This window comes from Canis lupus, chromosome 16 (genome assembly GCF_003254725.2).
Source record: "Canis lupus dingo isolate Sandy chromosome 16, ASM325472v2, whole genome shotgun sequence".
NCBI classification, from domain to species: domain Eukaryota; kingdom Metazoa; phylum Chordata; class Mammalia; order Carnivora; family Canidae; genus Canis; species Canis lupus.
Window position 1 is genome coordinate 51,392,637 of NC_064258.1, and position 19,381 is coordinate 51,412,017.

The following is a 19,381-nucleotide window of genomic DNA, read 5'->3' on the forward strand; positions in this document are numbered from 1 at the left end:
TACTTGGCTTATCTACTTTATTTCTGTTGACCTCCATGAGCTAACAGCTACATCTACAGCTATTTCTAGACAGTTCTTAGATTTGCTACAGATATTGCTTTTCTCCCATGCCTTTTATCACAAATTAATTGTAGATACCTTGACTTTAAAAGACTTAGATTTAATAGTCCCACATTGAGCCTTTCTCTGAGCCACTCCTTAAATTCAAAGGATTTACTGGATGCCACAAGTGTAAATGTCTCTGCTTTGAGGCACTTTAATTTATTTAGATATTTTAACAATGGGTCAGATGACTATTGCACTGATTTGCTATTTACCACAAGGTTGAGTTGTATGTAATTGGCCTTAACTCTCAAGTACCTTTTCAGTTTTATCATTTGTCATTTGGGATTGAGGACCATTTGCCACATCCAACACTGCAAGTCCCTACTTTTCTGCACTTTTTTTTTTCTCTTTTATTCCTGCTGTTAAAACTCTACTCTCCTTTCTTAGATTGCTTTTTTTTTTTATACTGCATTTCCCAAATGGAGCCCTATCAATAAACACTCAGAATTAATATTCTACTTTGCAATCTCTTTCCCTAGATCCGTGGATTCTTTGGATATGTGGTCACCTTCTCAAGTTAAGGGAGGCAACAGTTTTCCAAATCCTTGGCTACTTTTCATGATGGGTCATCAGCATTCCATCTGCAGCATCTGTTCCCTTCTTGTTTTCCAATCGACCACTAACACGATGCCATGTTTGTTATGTTTTGTTATGGAAGCACCCCAACGTGGTAGCTGTCAAGATAGTCTAGGTTATGCTGTAGCAGCAAATTACTCCCCAATAAAGGCTTAGTTCTTGCTTGTGCTTTTTGGAAATCTTGGATTGTCTAGAGTCTCCATCAAACTCTCTGCCTCCCTTCAGGGCCCATAATGAAAGAGGGATCACATCTGGAGTACTGCAAGGCACTGTGGCAGTAAGAAGGAGATTTTGGAAAACCCCTTCTTGGATCTTCACACCTCGGTTTGGAGGGGGTGCACATCACTTCTCAACATGGTTCATTGACCAAAGAAAGTTAATATAGTCAATTTACCTTCAAAATGGTAGAGAAGGAATATTCTAACATGTACTTAGAGAACCCAAATGATTACCAAAGTAATTATTTCACTAATTAATGTCCTTAAATAATATTTACAACTTTATATTGCCTATATTTACCACCATTCACTAAGGCTAAGAAATATCTAATATTTATGAAGAATTACAATAAAACTATGGTGATATTAAGCAACATTACCCCTTAAATTAGGATAAAACATAAAACATTTACAATGCATTTGAAAGAGTCTTTCTGACCATGGAGGCTAATAGATATTCCATTGTAGATAGAATCTGTTACAAATTTTTAGTTGTAAACATTTTCACCAGTTTTGCAATATCGACCCATTTCCTTTTTTTTCTTTTGCAGTACTGACTCTTATTAAAGAAATGCTACATAGGAATTAGAAAACAACAATACTTTAACCAGTGTTTAGATCTCAAATTTTATGGATTGCATATTCATCAGCTCTTTGTTGATTTTAGAGGTACAATGCTCTTCACTAATCTGTAATGGTAGCCTACTGGAGAGTTCTTATGCTATAAACCAAATAATTATGCTCTCATGGTTTATAATAGTCATCCTGGTATTTGCAGTTATGTCCTGCACCCAGCTGTGTCACTCCTTGAGAAAGATAGAAGGACACAATTAGGGCCTTAGCAAATTCTTAAACTCAAGTGATTCTCTTCAGTTGACCCATTAGTAAGAGAAAGGAGAGTTTAGGTACATCTCTCATTTTTGTTAGTTTACATGGGAATAATATCCAATGAAATCATTTGACATATTCCCTTAAAGAGGGCACTGGGGACTTTTTGTAACCCTGTCTTAAAGTACCACATCTCTAGTCAGTAAAACATTTTATTACTTATACTGATGCATGGGTGCACTGAGCCTCTGTGCCCAGCATTATTTAGTATTATTTCCATACGTTCATAGGCACATAGTTTAATGGGCATTATGATATACGGTTAAGTAGCATAGGTGACATCTGATAGTAATCTTCGAGTCAATAAAGGGAACAACGTTTTAAGAAAAGAATGAGCAAACCCTTTCTATAGGAACAAGAAAGAGAACATTATAAAAGATTTAAAAGCAAGGTACACATTTTCTGGTCCAGAAGCCATTCACTACAGCAATAAAATCTGTTCTCAACCATATTGTAAAGATTTGTCTAAGGACTGTAGTGCAGCAATTTTTTCAGGTAGATGACATAACATTACCATTTAAGAATGATTTTCCAAGGTTATGTGTCTTGAATATTATCAAAGAAATAAATTGAAAAATGAATATTAGTAATATAGAATAAGTATGTCTCTGGAATACTGTTGCTTCTCACAGAACTTTGTCCTGATCAGTCAAAGGATTGAGAGGCTAATGAACTTCATTATGTCATGCCTACGGATGTTGCCTTTTTTTGTGAATGGCACTTTTTCCAAGTTTTAATTTTTTAGCTTATCAGAACTGGTCCAAATTGAGTACCCAAGTGCTCTTAAAAAATAGCAAAAGAAAACTCTCTAAAACACTTTTTAATCTAAGTCTTGATTGATTATTAAAGGTTTTCTTAATAATTCTATTCATAAAATACATTTTAAGTTGTATTCTTTATAGTCTTTTTTTTAAGTTTTGACTTTACTTTCTCTCATGAAATATAATATTAATATGCTGATTGCAAATATATATATATTTAATAAAGTTAATGGATATCAATATTTTACAGCAAGTCATCTTATAGAAAATTTGTCAATTAAGAGCTAGAATATGAAGAAGATTTGATGTTTAGTGCAAAATTGATTACCAAATAAACAGGATTTTAAAAGAATAAATAAAACGTCAAAAAACAACAACTTAAAATTCTGCATGATAATCACCAGAATGACTCAAATAAAAAAAAAAGATTATTGGGACCAAATATCAGTGAGATTGCAGAGCCACTAGAATTCTCAGACATATGTAGTGAGACTATAAAGTCACTTGAGAAAAATTTCTGGCAGTTTCCTATAAAACTAAAGATATGCCTATAAGACAGAAATTCCCATCTTCAGTGTTTATCAAAGAAAAATAATATATATGATTATCTATCTATAATATGTATTATAGATATGTATTAGATATATTTACCCATGCACAAAACACTGTATAAAAACATTCAGAGCAACTTTATAATTAAAAACAAAATGGCTTAGATTGTTCATAAAGAGGTGAAAGTATAAACAAATTGTGTGTATCCGTAAGAGAATGCTATTTAGCAATACTGCTGATACCTGCATCCATATGATGAATCTCAGAACTCTGCTGAGTGAAAAATGCCTTACACATAGTAGTGTGTATTATGAGATTCCACTCACATGACTGGAACAGGTAAATCCAATCTATGTTGTGGTGGGAAATATCAGAACAGTGGTTTGCCTCTGGGAGTTGTATCTGCAAGGATAAAGCAAGACAAGAGTTTCTTAAGTTATCATAATGCTGTATATCTTGGTATAAAAGATGTATCTGTTTGTCAAAACTTAGCAAATGTGCACTTAAGATCTGTGCATTTCACGGTGTAACATTTTTCATCCAAAGAAAGAAATCCAAATGATGCTGAATTCTAGTTAATGTTAGAAATACTGAAATTTTTGGTGGAACTATATAAATTCTGCAACATACTTTTAATGCATCAAAAATAGTGTGGATGGATTGAATGTGCGGAGTCACATGACGCACATTGTGTACATTAAAGGTAGAATCTTTAGGTTCCTCTTCTATGGGTTTTCATTGTGAAATCTTTTCGGTATTTCTGTTGATTAAAATTTTCCACTAAATTAAAAAATTAAAAGCTTGCACAGAAGACAGAAGTTTGTTATCATATACTCTAGTATCAATCTTATGGAAGTTTTAAGGAAATGGATACAAAATTTTTATTGAAGAAAACAAGAGGAAAAGAGTGAATTAGACTGAATAAAGTGATTTGCCAAGCAATATAGTGGTTTGGGTAAGCTTTTTCCAAAAAGAAAGAAATCAAAGTTTTGTGTTTTCTTCCCCTATGGAATGAAAAACTGACTTCAAAAAAAAAAACGGCTCTTCATTGGGAGCAGTCAGTGGAAAGACAGAGGCCAGTTAAAAAAACTGCTAGTTTTCCAAGAAGTCCATTCCCTAATCTCAGATGAAATTAGTAAAGGATTGTTGAGTGACAACAACTAACATGACAATATGTTGCCGTCAAACACGTTTTGTTGTAACTAGCCCTGCACCACCATTCAGGAGACTGGCAGCAGTTTGCCTAGGACTGGCTTTACACATTGAAAAAGTAATTTTGAACTTCATTCCTTTCCAGTTTCTTAGCTTATCCAGTTTCATGCATGCTTGAATCTGTGAGAAGTGACTCATCCAATTGGGTTTGCTTATATGGAAAGTTATTTCTATTATAATATGGTGCCATGTGCTGTATTTAGTTAAAAATGTTTATGTTATTCAACTACTAAATGCATTAGTAGTTTGCATAATTGTTTAACTCTCACTGCTTAATATCTGAATGTTTTTCATGTACTAATAAAATATATTTAGCATTTGTACATACATTAGATATCACAGATTTTAACTCTTAATACTATCAGTCATAAATATATCACTTGCTACAAATTTTCAGTGTGTGTCTGGGCTATTTGGTTTTAAAAGCTATTGAAAAGTCTTACTGCCTATATAAGTAAGTCAATAAACAAAGAAAATAGAGAAAAAAAGAACTTGAAAACAATTTCAGTACTTTGCTGGGAAAGGATGATAAGAACTAGCTATAAAAAGGATAAGGATAAAATCTAATGAGGGTGCCCATGGTGGTTTTGGAGCTATTATTAGGCTAAAAAAAAACCTCTAATTCTGTATTTAAGTCCAATAATATTTATGTCACACCATGAGAAGTATTCCTTCAAATATTATTTATTTTCACCTAAATAACAATTGAAAATAAACAAAGTGCTGATTTTTGTTCCTCAAGGTTTTTAAAAAAACATTTGACTCTGTTTTATCTTTAATTCCTTAATGATTTAAGCTGGATTTCCTAGATAGCTTATAAAAAATAACTTAAACCAATTATTGGTGAGCTGTCTTACTTTGTTCAATAAAAAAAAAAAAGACTGAAACTTTTCTTATAAAAATATAAAGGAGACAAGTCTTGATGATCTGATTAGGTAATTTATCACATTCCTGTCTCAGTATCTTTAACACTCATGTAACGGTACACAACAGAGCCTCCAACTGTCAGCCAACAACATATTTTTCCTTTAACATGTTTCGAGAATTCAGTATAGACAATAACCTTGAACAAACAAAAAGGCTACTCGGTTTCACAATTAGCATAAGGTTCAGGTCAAAGTCTCAGGAAACAACTGCTAGCTGAAGTCCAGTTAATATATCCAAATTCGTGTATTACATTTCAATATGGAATAGCACTGCTTAGGATAACAGCATCCAAAAAGTTCAAATCAAAAAAAGATTTACTTTGAAATGGTTATATAATTATGTTACCAAATTTTAGAGGATGTGAATGAGCCCTTTTATTGTTGAGAATTCAGCAGAAGAAATAACAATATTTTGGGTATTACTTTTATTTTATTGCAACAAAAAAACTATCCTTAAATGTTATCTGTTAACAGCGAGGAAGGTGTTTTGCTACTCAAGTCAAATTGTAGTTGCCTGATACACAATAGATAGGAAAATTTCTTTTTCAAATAATATGCTTTTTTATCTCAGAACTCTGACTAGACATATTCTCAAGTGCTGAGTAATCCTTAGAAATAGTTCAATCATATTTGGTAGTTTGGTCTCGTAAGACAACGTATCTCTTTCAATATAAACTATGAGTCTGGCAAAAAATATAGGTTTAGTCTTCTACTCTGTCATTGGCTAACTAGGATTTCTCATCAGCAGAGATTTCCCTTATGGCTAATCAAATATCAGAATGATACATTTTAAATATTTTACTTATAGATGCTAACAATCTATATTTTTTAAGCATTTAGATTTTAGCACATCTAATAATACAATTTCACGTATACTATACACTATTGGCATTATCAATGAATTCCTCTCTTACCAAAGAAAAGGTGTTCAGGTGCATGAAATGGTGAATACTCCATCTTTTTCTGGGCATCAGTCCAAAGACCAGATGCTAGGCAAAGTCCACATAGATTTGTGATTGCTAGTACAAACAATTCCTAATTAAGATTCTTTAATTGGGGCACTGACAAAAAAATGTATGCCTCCAATAGGACATAATAAAAAGTATACAGTATTCCTAATTACTAGAATTCTCAATTAATTTAATAAATATTCATCAAGCTCTTGGAGTGAGTGGTGTTTATTACCTATTCAGTCTTTAATAAGCTATAGTGGCAGACTTCCTGTTTTCCTTCGGGGAAAATTGATTCTTACCTATGTGACTGGGACAAAGTTAAAGAGTTAACATGTAATAATACTGGAATTATTCTTAATTCTGAGGTCAAAACTTAGACTCATTTTATTCTGCCTCACATCCACCCAATTATTCTTTGAGGTGGTGAAAAAAAAAGATTTCACTTGCTCATTTACTCATCTTCTACTTCTTCTAATGCTATAGGTCTTTTCTCAACATAAATATTTCTCTTTCCTTTGCCATTCTGGGTACTCATGTCTCTCTTTTTTTCTCTCCTTCTGCACATTCTTAACTTTGTACTCCTAGTATCTTGTAAAGCACTCGCCACCACAATTTGCTTGATTAGACGACTTGAAGTATGTTGAAGGCCTATTATTTATTTCATCATCTACTTTTATCAAGATATCTAAAATTCCTTTACAATTTGAATGGTTTCAAATGATAACATTTTTGGCCAACCGCAAATTTTTGCACTTTACAACAAACTGCACATAAATGTATCCAATAGAATCAAAATATATTAGGTTTTAACGCTTATTATATATAAATATATGAGTTTCTTTAAAAGCCAGAGATTTTATATTATTCTCTCTCCATATCTCTATTCTATTTTCTCCACAGAATTTTGTCTTCATGAAATATAATTTTATGCTCAAGACTTTTATTGATTACACTATCATACTTTTCTGAACCAAAAACATATAAATTATATGCATTTAAAAATGCTTTAAAATAGTAAAGTGTAAATCTCTTCTGCATTGATTTATCATGGATATTTTTATTAGTATCAGCAAAATATTAATATATTACTTTTTTTTTTTAAAGAAAATTTTAGGGGCACCTGGGTGGCTTGGTCAGGTTAGCAGCTGCCTTTGGCTCAGGTCATGACCCCAAGGTCCTGGAATGGATCCGATATGGGACTCCCTGCTCAGAGGGAGACCTGCTTCTCCCTCTCCCCACTGATTCACTATTCTCTAACTTTCCTCTGGAATTCAAGCAATCAAAGTTACAGACATAGTGTACATTGTGATGTTCACCCTAATGATGGTTGTGAAATTACAAACCTTTATAAATCAATGGACTCAAAAAGAAGAATGGATCAGCTACAGAAAAAAGATCAGAACATATCTTCCTACTTCAAAACCAAGAGTCCAACTAGAAAGAGGGAAATCACTTTGTTATTGCAAGAAATTAAGGAAAAGGCTAAGTAACTCGAAGATATTTCAACTGTTTCCCAATAATCTCTGTCCCCATTATTTCCATTTTTGAAAAAACATATATATATTTTAACAACGCAACTCCAAGAAGACAACACATCTATGGCTAAAAGTAGCGAATGCATCCATATATGTATAATAATTTAAAAATCAGGAAAAACCTACTGTGAATATGTGGCTTTTCATCCAGTGCTATTTCTTACTCTGTGGGTCCAGTCAGCATAATGCCATCAATGCAATGGACCAGTATGATGTCTTGTGGAAGCAAAGGTAGTCAAGATTTCTGTAAACAAAATTATTTTTTTCAGAAAAAATAACCCTGAAATTATGACCTTAGCTGAAATCAAGAGCTGGACGCTTACCCTACTGGGTCATCTAGGTGCCCCTGTAAATTAAATTGTGAAACAGAGGATTGATATATCCCCGGGGTAAGATAGTGAAGGTGTATAACTGGTCATACCAGTGGAAAGAAAACTGCTCTGGAGGTCTTTACTGACAGGTCTCAACTAAAAAGCATTTTCAAAAGATCATATCTGGTATCAAGTGACATGCTAATTCCCTCAAGCCATGAAATCACATCTAGTACAGCAGCTGCAATTGGAGTCACCACCTGGTTAAGTTTATCATAATCCACTGTCATTCCCCATATTCCATCTGTCTTCTGCACAGTCCAAGCACTGGAATTGAATGGGGACGTGGTGGGAATCACCACCCCTACATCTTTCAAGTCCTTGATGGTGGCACCAATGTCTACAATCCTTCCAGCAATGTGGCATTATGTTAGCTCTACTATTTTCCTAGGAAGAGGCAGTTGTAGTTGCCTCCACTTGGCCTTTCCCATCATAGTAGTTCTCACTCCACAGGTTAAGGAACCAGGGTGGGATTCCATCAGCTATGGAATATGTCTATCCCAACTATGCATTCCAGAACTGCGGGAAGAACCACACCATGGGTTCAGGGACCCATCTGGCCCAACTTAAGATGGATCTAAGCCCAGACTGCTTTGATCAGCTGATCTTCAGTAAGTTCCTACTCTGACTGGTAGGTCACAGTGATGTTCTGGGTCTCCTGGAATCAGCATCAGCTCAGAGCAAGTTCCCCAACGCACAGTTACCTTGGGAAAAGGCTGTAGCAGCTTCTACAGAAGCCTAAGAAACAGATAATGACTATTCATTCTTACAGTATGGTCCTTCCTCAAGGGAACCTGGTCTGCCTTTCATTTAAGAGATTCTAGGTCTATAAACTGGCTGAAGGCTGGGAATCGATTCAGGGGCTATGCCTCATTGTTTTAGGATTCAGGTTAGACTTGCTCACTGGACCAAGAAATTTTCTGCATATACAGACCAAGGAAGAATTCAGTAGAGTTCCTATCTATTTTACTTCCAGGAGCACCATGATCAATTAGACAATGTCATAGGTCTGAGTGAGTCAGACTATTCTCATTGCTGCTTTGACTCTGCTCTCCATTACGGTAGTGATGCTCACCTTGCCCTCTGTGGTTGAGTGATGCTATATGCCTCTTGTCACCCTGGGATCCAGTTATTCCCACTGATGCAGGTTTCCTGATTCAGCAACTGCAGTTCCCACTGTAAGGTCTGGCCTACAGAGAAGAATGATTGCAGAGCTTGTCAAGGACTCTGAGACTCTCCTCACAAATTTATTTCTCACAGTACTGGTGACAGGTATGTCTTCTGGACACTCCCAGGGTGGGTGAGTAAGCCTTAAAAGACAAATCCATCCTAATATTCCATGTTTCTAAGTATCTGAACCTGTTTCTCTATATTAAGCCAAGGCAAGTCACTCACTGTGGGTAAGCATCTTTTGTTTCATTTTTGTTTTTTAAGTTTTTAATCACCCAGTGCTCACCAGGACAAGTGCAATCTTTAATCTCCATCACATATATCACCCATCCCCACATTCCCCATTCCTCTGGTAACCATCAGTTTGTTCTCCATAGTTAAGAATCTGTTTCTTGGGACACCTGGGTGGCTCAGTGGTTAAGCGTCTGCCTTTGGCTCAGGTTGTGATCTCGGGGTCCTGGGATCGAGTCCCTCATCAGGCTCTCTGCAGGAAGCTTGCTTCTCCCTCTGTCTATGTTTCTGCTTCTCTCATGAATAAATAAATAAAATCTTGGAAAAAAATAGAATCTATTTCTTGGTTTGTCTCTCTTTTCTCCCCTTTGCTCATTTGTTTTGTTTCTTAAATTTCACATGAGTGAAATCATATGGCATTTTGTCTTTCCCTGACTTATTTTAGTAAGCATTATGTCCTTTAGCTCCATTCGTGTTGTTGCAAATGGAAAGTTTCCATTCTTTTTACAGCTAAACAATATTACATTGTATATAAATATCACATCTTCTTTATCCACTCATAAATCAATGGACACCTGGACTGCTTCCATATCTTGGCTATTGTAAATAATGTCACTATAAACATAGGGGGTAAAGGATCCCTGGGTGGCGCAGTGGTTTGATGCTTGCCCTTGGCCCAGGGCATGATCCTGGAGACCCGGGATCGAGTCCCACGTCGGGCTCCCTGCATGGAGCCTGCTTCTCCCTCTGCCTATGTCTCTGCCTCTCTCTCTCTCTGTGACTATCATAAATAAATTTAAAAAAATTAAAAAAAAAACATAGGGGGATGTATATCCCTTTGAATTAGAGTTTTTTTTTTTTTTTAATTCTTTGTGTAAATATCTACTAGTGCAATTGCTGGATCATAGGGTAGTTCTATTTTAGAATTCTGAGGAACCTCCATGCTGTTTTCAACTGTGGTTGCACCAGTTTGCATTCCCATAAATAGTACAAGATGGTTCCCTTTTTCCCACATCCTCAGCAACACCTGTTGTTTCTCGTGTTGTTGATTTCAGCCATTCTGACAGGTACGAGGTGGCATCTCATTGCACTTCCCTGATAAGTGATGATAAGCATTTTTTCATATGTCTGTTGGCCACTGTGGGGCCAGCTTTTTATCCAAGGTTCATCCAGCCCAGTATACAAACTGTTATATTTCATCCTAATACCCTGAGCTGCAACATTAAGTGCAGAGTTTCTGTCTAGTGAGATCACATCAATAAGTTAGGTCTAATCCAACTGTGTTTTCCTTCCACCATTATTGCACACCCTCAACATCCCTTCTTATATATGTTTTCTGGATTTCTGTCTGTATAAATTAGAAACTCAAGTGGTCCCTTTGGTATAGAACACTCTCCATGGGTCACATGTTGTACTTTACCTTTAGGGGTCTACTGGGCTTTGAGTATAGTTACAGGTCTAGAAGAACAGAGGAGTGGTGGGAGTGGGTCCTGAGGAGAATCAGTAGTGGTTGGATGACAGTTACCTCAAGGGAGGCCACTACAGTTGCCACAAGGCACCAACCACTGGGCGTAGGGAAGCTACTTTCCCTGGTAATGACGACTCACCAGAATTTAGGGCGTAATGTCTCTAGTTTCTTAGTTTTTTCCTGTGATTCTTCCCACACATCCTCAATCCAACATACTGCATCCCATTATTTCCCAGTCAATGACCTCCCTTTAAAAGCAGACATCCTGTGAGGTTCAACTTGCTTTGCAACTCATCCAATCACAGGATGGGTTCTGAGTGATGTGCAGCAATCTCAGCCCCAAGGCTCAGGAAATAATTGTGTCTTTTGAGTGAACTTTGTATGACTTGAGTTTGGACTTGGAGTCCCTGGGCTGATCCTTTTCTTTTGCCGCTTTTTTCCATGGACTTGAGGAGCTACCAGCCAATCTCATATCTGTTAGTTTTCCTAAAACATTACAACAGAACAAATGTAGTCACTTAGCTCCTTGCTTTTTATAACTGGTTGATTAGGAGGATCCTACAGAGATATTTTGCATGTTTCTTTATTTTTAAACGATTTTATTTATTTATTTATTCATGAGAGACACAGAGAAAAAGAGAGGCAGAGAGACACAGGCAGAGGGAGAAGCAGGCTCCATGCAGGGAGCCCGATGTGGGACTCAATCCCAGGACTCCAGGATCATGACCTGAGCTGAAGGCAGGCGCTAAACTGCTGAGCCACCCAGGGATCCCCTTTTTGCATGTTTCTATTGCCAAATCATGTCATGGGTTAACAGTGATGTCTTTATAATTGGAAATAGAAATACCATTTTAATCTAATCATATTAAAGAACCAATTCCAAAACCCCAGGACCAATTTTGAAAACTCATTCTTAACAATTCTGTTGCTTTAGAACTACTCTTGGATGAAAGCTCACATTAATCTGGTTTCTCCAGAGGAGCAACCATTAGGAGATGTGGGTATATGTGTATGTATATATGCATACACACACACACACGCACACACACATCCATCACCATCTTTCCTAGATACATATAGAAATATAAAGAGATTTAGTATTAGAAATTGGCTCACTCATATATGGAGACTAAGAAGTCTTCTCCTGTCTTCAGATTTAGACTTGGACTGAACCCCATCTTAGGCTCTTCTAGGTTTTCATCTAGGCAACTGTAGATCTTGGGCCCGCTGAGCCTCTCATCACTTGTCGAGAGAGAAAGTGTATAAGCAGGAATGAGATTCATGGCTCAATAACAAATGAATTAAAGACAGTCTTCAAAGCAGAACTACGTACTTTTCGAGGATATATCCAAATCTAATACTATATATTAAACATATTCGAATGGAAGCTTTCAGGTGGAGTGAGAGGAAGATGAAGTGAAATTATTAAATAATATAAGAGACTGGCCTTTAACCAAAGATGATTGGATACTATGGCCTGAGAAGATGAGGTACTAACCTGGAACACCCAAGAACAGATAAAGAAATGCATGATAAGTGTATCAAAAAAAAAAAAAAAAGATGAACAAAAAGCAGTGATTTCAGATATGTTCTCTCTGGTAGTAACATTTAATAAAATTGAAATAATTACATCTGCTCCATGCTGTCAGAGAACAGACAGTAGGATAGAGGAAATAGCCCAGATACGAACTATTATGTAAACTATGATACCCAGTATCTAAAAAGTAACTCATCTGCCCACCTACAGCACACACTTCATTCTTTGCCCTAAGACTTAGAGGTCTGGTCATTCTTCCTCCCAGGCCCACATCAATAGGGACAATAATTTGAAAAAATTTTTGACCAGTGTTAAACCAAGATTTTTAACTGCTGTCTTGCACAGTCACATTTTTCTCTGGCCCTGCTGAACTGGAATTTGACACATGGGGGAACAGAAGAGTTGAGTGGAATGACTTCTTGAAAGAAAGGAGGATTTTAACACAGGAAAGAGGAAAAAACTATTTTATTTCTTGGACAGGCAGTGACGTGGAATGCATTGTAAGAGTGAGCTGACATCTAGTGTGTAATTAATGCTGCTCACTCTAACAGAGTCTGTGAACTCTGGTGTTACAGGTCAATATCATCCCTGGGCGCTTTAGGACTTCACTGTCCAAGATGGCAGCCACTAGCCACATGTTCCTCCCCAGCATCTGAGACTTGGCCAGTCCAAATTTGATTTTGAAGACTTAGTATGAGAAACCGACTATAAAATATCACTATATTTTAATATTAAAAACATTTTAGGGATGCCTGTGTGGCTCAGGGGCTGAGCGTCTGCCTTTGGCTCAGGTCATGATCCTGGGGTCCTGAGTTCGAGTCCTACATAGGGCTCCCTGTAGGGATCCTGCTTCTCCCTCTGTGTCTCTGCCTCTCTCTCTGTATCTTTCATGAATACATAAATAAAATCTTTAAAAATATTTTTCAAGTGATAATATTTTGCATACATTGGGTCACACATATTTTTTTAAGTTAATTTTACCCGTTTCCTATGACTTTTTAATGTATCTACTAAATGTATAAAATTACATTTGTGGTTGTCGTTTGCATCCCATTTCTATTTGGCTTTACTGCTCTAGGGTCCTTTTTTTCTAAGTAGCAATTCTTCTTTAATTCCTGATTGAAGTTGTTGCTTGAGCAATTTATTAAGACTTGGCACAAAAGATGACTTGTAGGCTGGATGATCATCTATATTTTGCTCATCTGAGACAGAATAAAGTAAATAGGAAATACGGGGAAGTACAAACTGAGGGTGTAAGTGAAAAACAAATCAAGCTTTAAATTTCCACAAGAACAAAAACAGTAAAAAACAAAATGCCAACCAAAATGGCAGCAGGCATTGCTCTGTAATCCTTTCTGATTTTGAGGCCCATTCTTATAAATTTATCAGGTCCCGGAAGGTTGGATGTGGGAAAGAAATACTTATTTTTAATGTGAAAATACTCATCTAGAGGTGAGCACAAAGGTGTCCAAAGCCTCATCCTTGGCTTCAACTCTCACTAGTACTACTATATTGTATTTTTATCCAAATGTTTAGAATTCAATTACTAGCAGAGGTTCAAAGGATGTCACAATTAGTGAGTGCCCACAGTATTCTTTATCTTAAAAGTCATCGGGGGAGGGACGTTTTAAAGACACTTTAAAAGGGCTAATGTATTAATAGCTTGGGTAACATTCTATGTCTGTGCTAGAAACTGTGACAAATAGAACAGCACAGAAGCAAAACCAGACCTTTGACGTTTGCTCAGCTATCTCATTTACCCGTTATTTTTATGGCCACGAATATTAGTATTTGTGTTTTATGACCAATACCTATGGTTAGGATCTAATTTTCAAAAGGTCTTTCAATGAATATGCGTTCATTTATATTTATGTATAAAATTATATACAATTCTATTTACGTGTACATACATCTCTATGTATCTCAGCATTAAATTATAAGACTGTTACTACCTAATTAAAAATAAAATATCAGTACATGTAATCAAATAATATCAGGAATCATGAGAGACTTCCCAATTGGACTGCGTTCTTAAGTGGCGTGATTCTGGTAGGTCCAAATTGTGCCACTGAGTCTAAGTTCTATTAAGAATCAATTTATAAAATAAACTACTACATTCTCACACATTTTCATTGCAAACTTATTGTTATATTGCCTTTAAAGTGCTCCAAATGCATTTATAAATATCTTTCATTTTTGTTGGCCGGTTTTCCGAGGTTTTTAGTTTCACGTAAAACAAACTGAGAATTCAGTTAAGTGACTGGTCACCCTATGATCAAATACCCAAATTTTTCTGTGTATTAAAATATTCACCTCACATCCTACATTTCCCTACTGCCAATTTTTCATACTATGTTGACTGTAAGATCACTGAAGAGAAGACAACCAAGGTCACTTATTCTAGTTACCTCCAAATGGGGTCTAAGCAGCTCCCCAAAAGTAGGTTATAGTTTTACAAAATTCTGAACAGGCTGATCAGGAGCTTAATTTACTGCTTAGATCTGGTTGGGCATCTAATTTATTTTTAATTGACTGGGCGGTTTCTGCTCCTAAGATCCCTAGAAACTTAACTACTATTAATTCTTTATTTTGAGCTGATGATACTTGAGTTCATAATTTTACATGCCCAACCGATCATTGCCTTCAGGTAAGGAAGCTACTCATAGCTGAATGCTGCCAACTATCCCGATTCCTGGGCTTTCTACTACCTCAGAAAGACCCACTCAACTCTCAGGAAGCAAAGACACCGTAGCTGTCCTGGTGCGAACATGAGCCACTTCTTTATAGATGCCCCACTTGATTTTAAAAAGCGTGTCACTGAGATATAATCCATGTCTCATGCAGTTTTTCCATTTAAAGCATGTAATTCGGTGTTTTGTTTTTAGCACATTCAGAGTTGTGTAGGAATGATACACACTACAGCATGGATGAACTTAAACACATTACGGTAAGTAAAAGAAGCCAGGTACAAAATCCCACAATTTCATCTATAGGATGTGTCCAGAACAGGTCAATGGATATGGACAGGAAGTGGATCTTAAGTTGCCTGAGGCTGGGGGCTTTGAGGGTGCTGATGAGCATGGGCTTCCTTTTGGGGGTGATAAAATTGCTCTAAAATTAAATCATAGTGCTAGAGGTGCTTTCTTTTGAGCAATTTCCATCTGCCCCTGTATTTTTCCTTCTTTTGTCTTTTATTTTCTTCTTCCGAAGAAGCAAGCTTTCTGTTCCCCCAGACCTGCTATGACTTTCCTCTCCTTTCTAATTGAAAAATTGGCTTGGATTTATCACAGTTGTGGACCTGGAAACAGAGGGGCAGTTAGGGTTTGTGGAGGCACCAACACCAGCTGGTTTTTATCACAACAGTTCTAGCAAGAGTTCACTTTTGTCCTCTGTTACCCTCCAGTAGCCCAAATTCCCAATACTCTGATAAATAACTTTGATATCTTTTTTCACTGGTTAATACTGTCCATTTAATAGCTTCTCATATTTTAAGCAGATGATGAAGGATCTAAAGTTGACCCCACTCCCCATACCCACACAAGCACATTCAACTTGCCCTTTTCTTTCATATTGCAAATACAACAGGAGCCAAGAATTGCTAATGTCATAATTTCACTGTGCCCATATCATCTTTCCTTCCTTTAAAATTTGAAGACATAGCAAGACTGAGTATGAGCCTATATTCTCTTTTTCCCAATTTAATAAGGTCAAGTTTACTTAAATTAAACTATGTTGAAAGTAGAAATGTCATGTATTTATTACTTTAGCTGTATTCTCTCAATACATTTTATTTAGTGTTCTTAGAAAATATAGATAACCCTAAAATAATTAAATGTATAGCAATATAGCAATATATATTTTAAATGGTTTATTTTAAATCTTGGCCAGATAACTCATATATAGATGTTTTAAAAGGAGGTTACCTGTTGGATATTTTGCTAGAATATATTTCATGATAAATTAATATTTTGGCATTCTGCTTGGAAGGTATATGGTCTACATTGTGAATTCCTCTGTCTTAACTCCATTTTGCCCGTTGAGCCATCTAATTATTTTATAAAAGCCACAGAATCTCAAGACCAAGTTTCTTGTAGATAGATATATAGAATATCCATGATGAAAAGCAACATATTCAGTTAAATTATACAAAAAAAGGGACAGGCGCCAAAATTACTTACTTACTTACTTTCTATTTATTTATTTTTTATTTTGCCTCTTAGGATTAGCTTCTTTTATCATATATATAAAATCATATATATATATAAATTTATATAATTTTAGCCTTATAAAGCCTTTTTCATTTTATATGTCTATATAAGTACTTTTTTCCAATACCACTGCATTATAGAGGTACACTACTCTTATTAATACTGTTAAGATTGCATGTGTAAAATCTGAAAAGCTATCTGATAGAGACTATAAGCCTGACCCTGATATAATTTGGTTCAAGAAGTAAGGAACTTACTGCTATGTAGTCTAGAAAAGCCACTCCATTGCTTTGGGTCTTAGTTTCTCCATCTATAAAATAGAGGTAATACCACTACATCTCTGAAAAAAATTTAAAAAAAAACTTAGAAAAATGGCCACTAGTCACTTATTCCTCATTTAATAGCAGTGAGTGATACAGTCATTCTTCCAAGTTATTAGCATTTTGTGAAGTCAACTCTTAAGTTGAGGAAGCTGGCAAACCTAAGACTCGCAGCTCCCATTTCACTAGCAATTGGTTTCATAAAGAAGTTCAGGAGAAAATGAGGGGTGATGACTTTCATGGAGGAGAAGTTTTAGAGAATAGATCAGAAAGTACATCACAAAGACAGACAATAAATTAAGATGAAGTAGGCCTACTGTGAGGTCTACCATCTTGGAAGTCCATGCTCCCTTTAATTTGGGCATTTGCTAGTGATCTCCAGAGGACTGGCTCTGCCTGAATGTGAATCCTCAGATATTAAATAATCTGTTTACTATTTACTTTTCTTAAAATATTGCAAGCCAAATGTCCATCAAACAGAAATCTAGAGTGAATAACTCCCATAATAAGAAATATAACTACGTATATTATAGATATACACACATACACACAACATTGTCAGCTCCCCAGAAGGACCAACAGTACCTTTCCTATGATGACCCGACATCTTGTACTTGTCCCTTGTGGCCTTTGTTCCTATATACCTCTTTCCTATCTTGTCGATTAATCATGTCTTTTTTTCTTACTTGGTTTAATTGCCTCTACTAGCTTTGCGCTGTAGCTTTTGATATTACTCTATTCGTAGTTTTCAACAAAAATTACAATAGACATATTTAACTTATTTTAGTCTATATGAAAGCAATGCTTTTCCACATATCAAACAACACACAAGATAGTATGATATTTTAACTGCATTTAGCCTCCTCCTGCCCTTTTTTGTCCTTATTTTTTACTTCTACATAGTTTACAAACCAAAACATTATTCTTATATGTATTATTATTGCTTTAAATAGTCAATATTCTTGTAAATATGTATTCCTATATTTATAAATTCTAATGATATCATTCCTTCCTATACTTCTATGCTTTCAAAAGAATATTTAGTATTTGTTATGTTTTGAGCCTGTTGGTAATGAGCTCTACGTTTTTGTTTCTGACACTATTTTCGTTTTACTTCAATTTTCAAAGACATGTTCATGGGGTATAAAATTCTATATTGAGAGTTTGTGTTTCCTTTTGTCACTTTAAACGACTCATTTCATTATCTTTTGGTTTCTGTAATTTCTGTTGCTGATCTCCCTAATCTTATGTTAGAAGCAATTTTCTACAATATATCTAGGTGAGGTTTTACTTACATTTATTCTGCTTAGGGTTTGATGAGTTTCTTCAATTAGTGGCAAATATCTTTCATTAGACATGTCATTAAGCGTTCTTTTTGTCTTATTGTTACTCTTATTTTTTTTTAAGTAACATCTAGGTATGATATGGGGCTTAAACTCACAAACCCCATATCAAGAGTTGCATGCTCTACTAACTGAGTCTGCCCAGTGCCCCTCCCCTTTCTCCTTAAGAGTTGACTTACATTATATTAGAAGATGTTTTTCTCTAACATATATATATTTTTTCCTATTACTTTCATGTTGTTTTTTTCTGTACTTTAGTTCAATTTTGTCTCAATTTAATTGCTTTAGGATTTTGAATCTTACCTTTAGTAGGGTGCATTTGCTGTTAAGCCCACTCAATGTATTCCTCATTGCAAGCAGGATTTTGCACTTCTAGAAGGTTTGTTGGATTGGTGCACGTAGATTCTGATATTGTTTTTAATATTTCCTTTCAACTATATGATATCTCTCTCCTTCTAGTTAACTTATTATAGTTGTTTGAAAATTTTTGCTCACTTTAATATTTGGATCATCTCTTAAATCTGTTGGTATTTACGGTCTTATCGTCAGATTGCTTATCAATTTTTTCTATTGCTTTGCTTGTCTAGAATTATTTTATTTAGACTTTCTATTATCAGTTATACTCAGTAGATTCTTTAAAGTTTAACTTATTCTAAATAATGTCATGTTCTGTTTTGGCAGGCAATCAAATCACCAGTGGATACTAGTCAAAATACTAGTGGCTTTACTTGATCCTTTTTAGCTTTGGATACAGACTTTGTTAGCATGTGTCTATGCCCAATTTTGATCTTACTCCTAGAGAAGAGAACTTATTCTTAAGAATGGTCTTGACTCCTATGACATAGGAGTTAAATGAATATCTGCGATATTTTCAAAGGTCTCTTTACACTGGCTGGGTAAAAAAGCCAGTTATATCTCCAACAATGAAAATTTTGTAATATCTGTTCAAATTTTAGTCTCCCATGAGTTATTCTTTAATAGATTTCCTGGAATTTCACCCTACACAC

General features: G+C 35.5%; 1 long non-coding RNA gene across 1 annotated transcript in view; it reads right to left on the reverse strand.

Moving 5' to 3' along the window:
• Positions 1-12,210, reverse strand: part of LOC112675265 (uncharacterized) — a 29,465-nt gene extending 17,255 nt beyond the window's left edge. Inside the window, exons 1-4 of the long non-coding RNA XR_003145844.3 lie at positions 12,083-12,210; positions 9,173-9,287; positions 7,853-7,970; positions 3,343-3,502 (exon numbers count right to left, since the gene is read on the reverse strand). This is a non-coding gene — a long non-coding RNA (uncharacterized LOC112675265). The remainder of the gene's footprint in view (positions 1-3,342; positions 3,503-7,852; positions 7,971-9,172; positions 9,288-12,082) is intronic.
• Between the last annotated feature and the right edge of the window lie 7,171 nt (positions 12,211-19,381).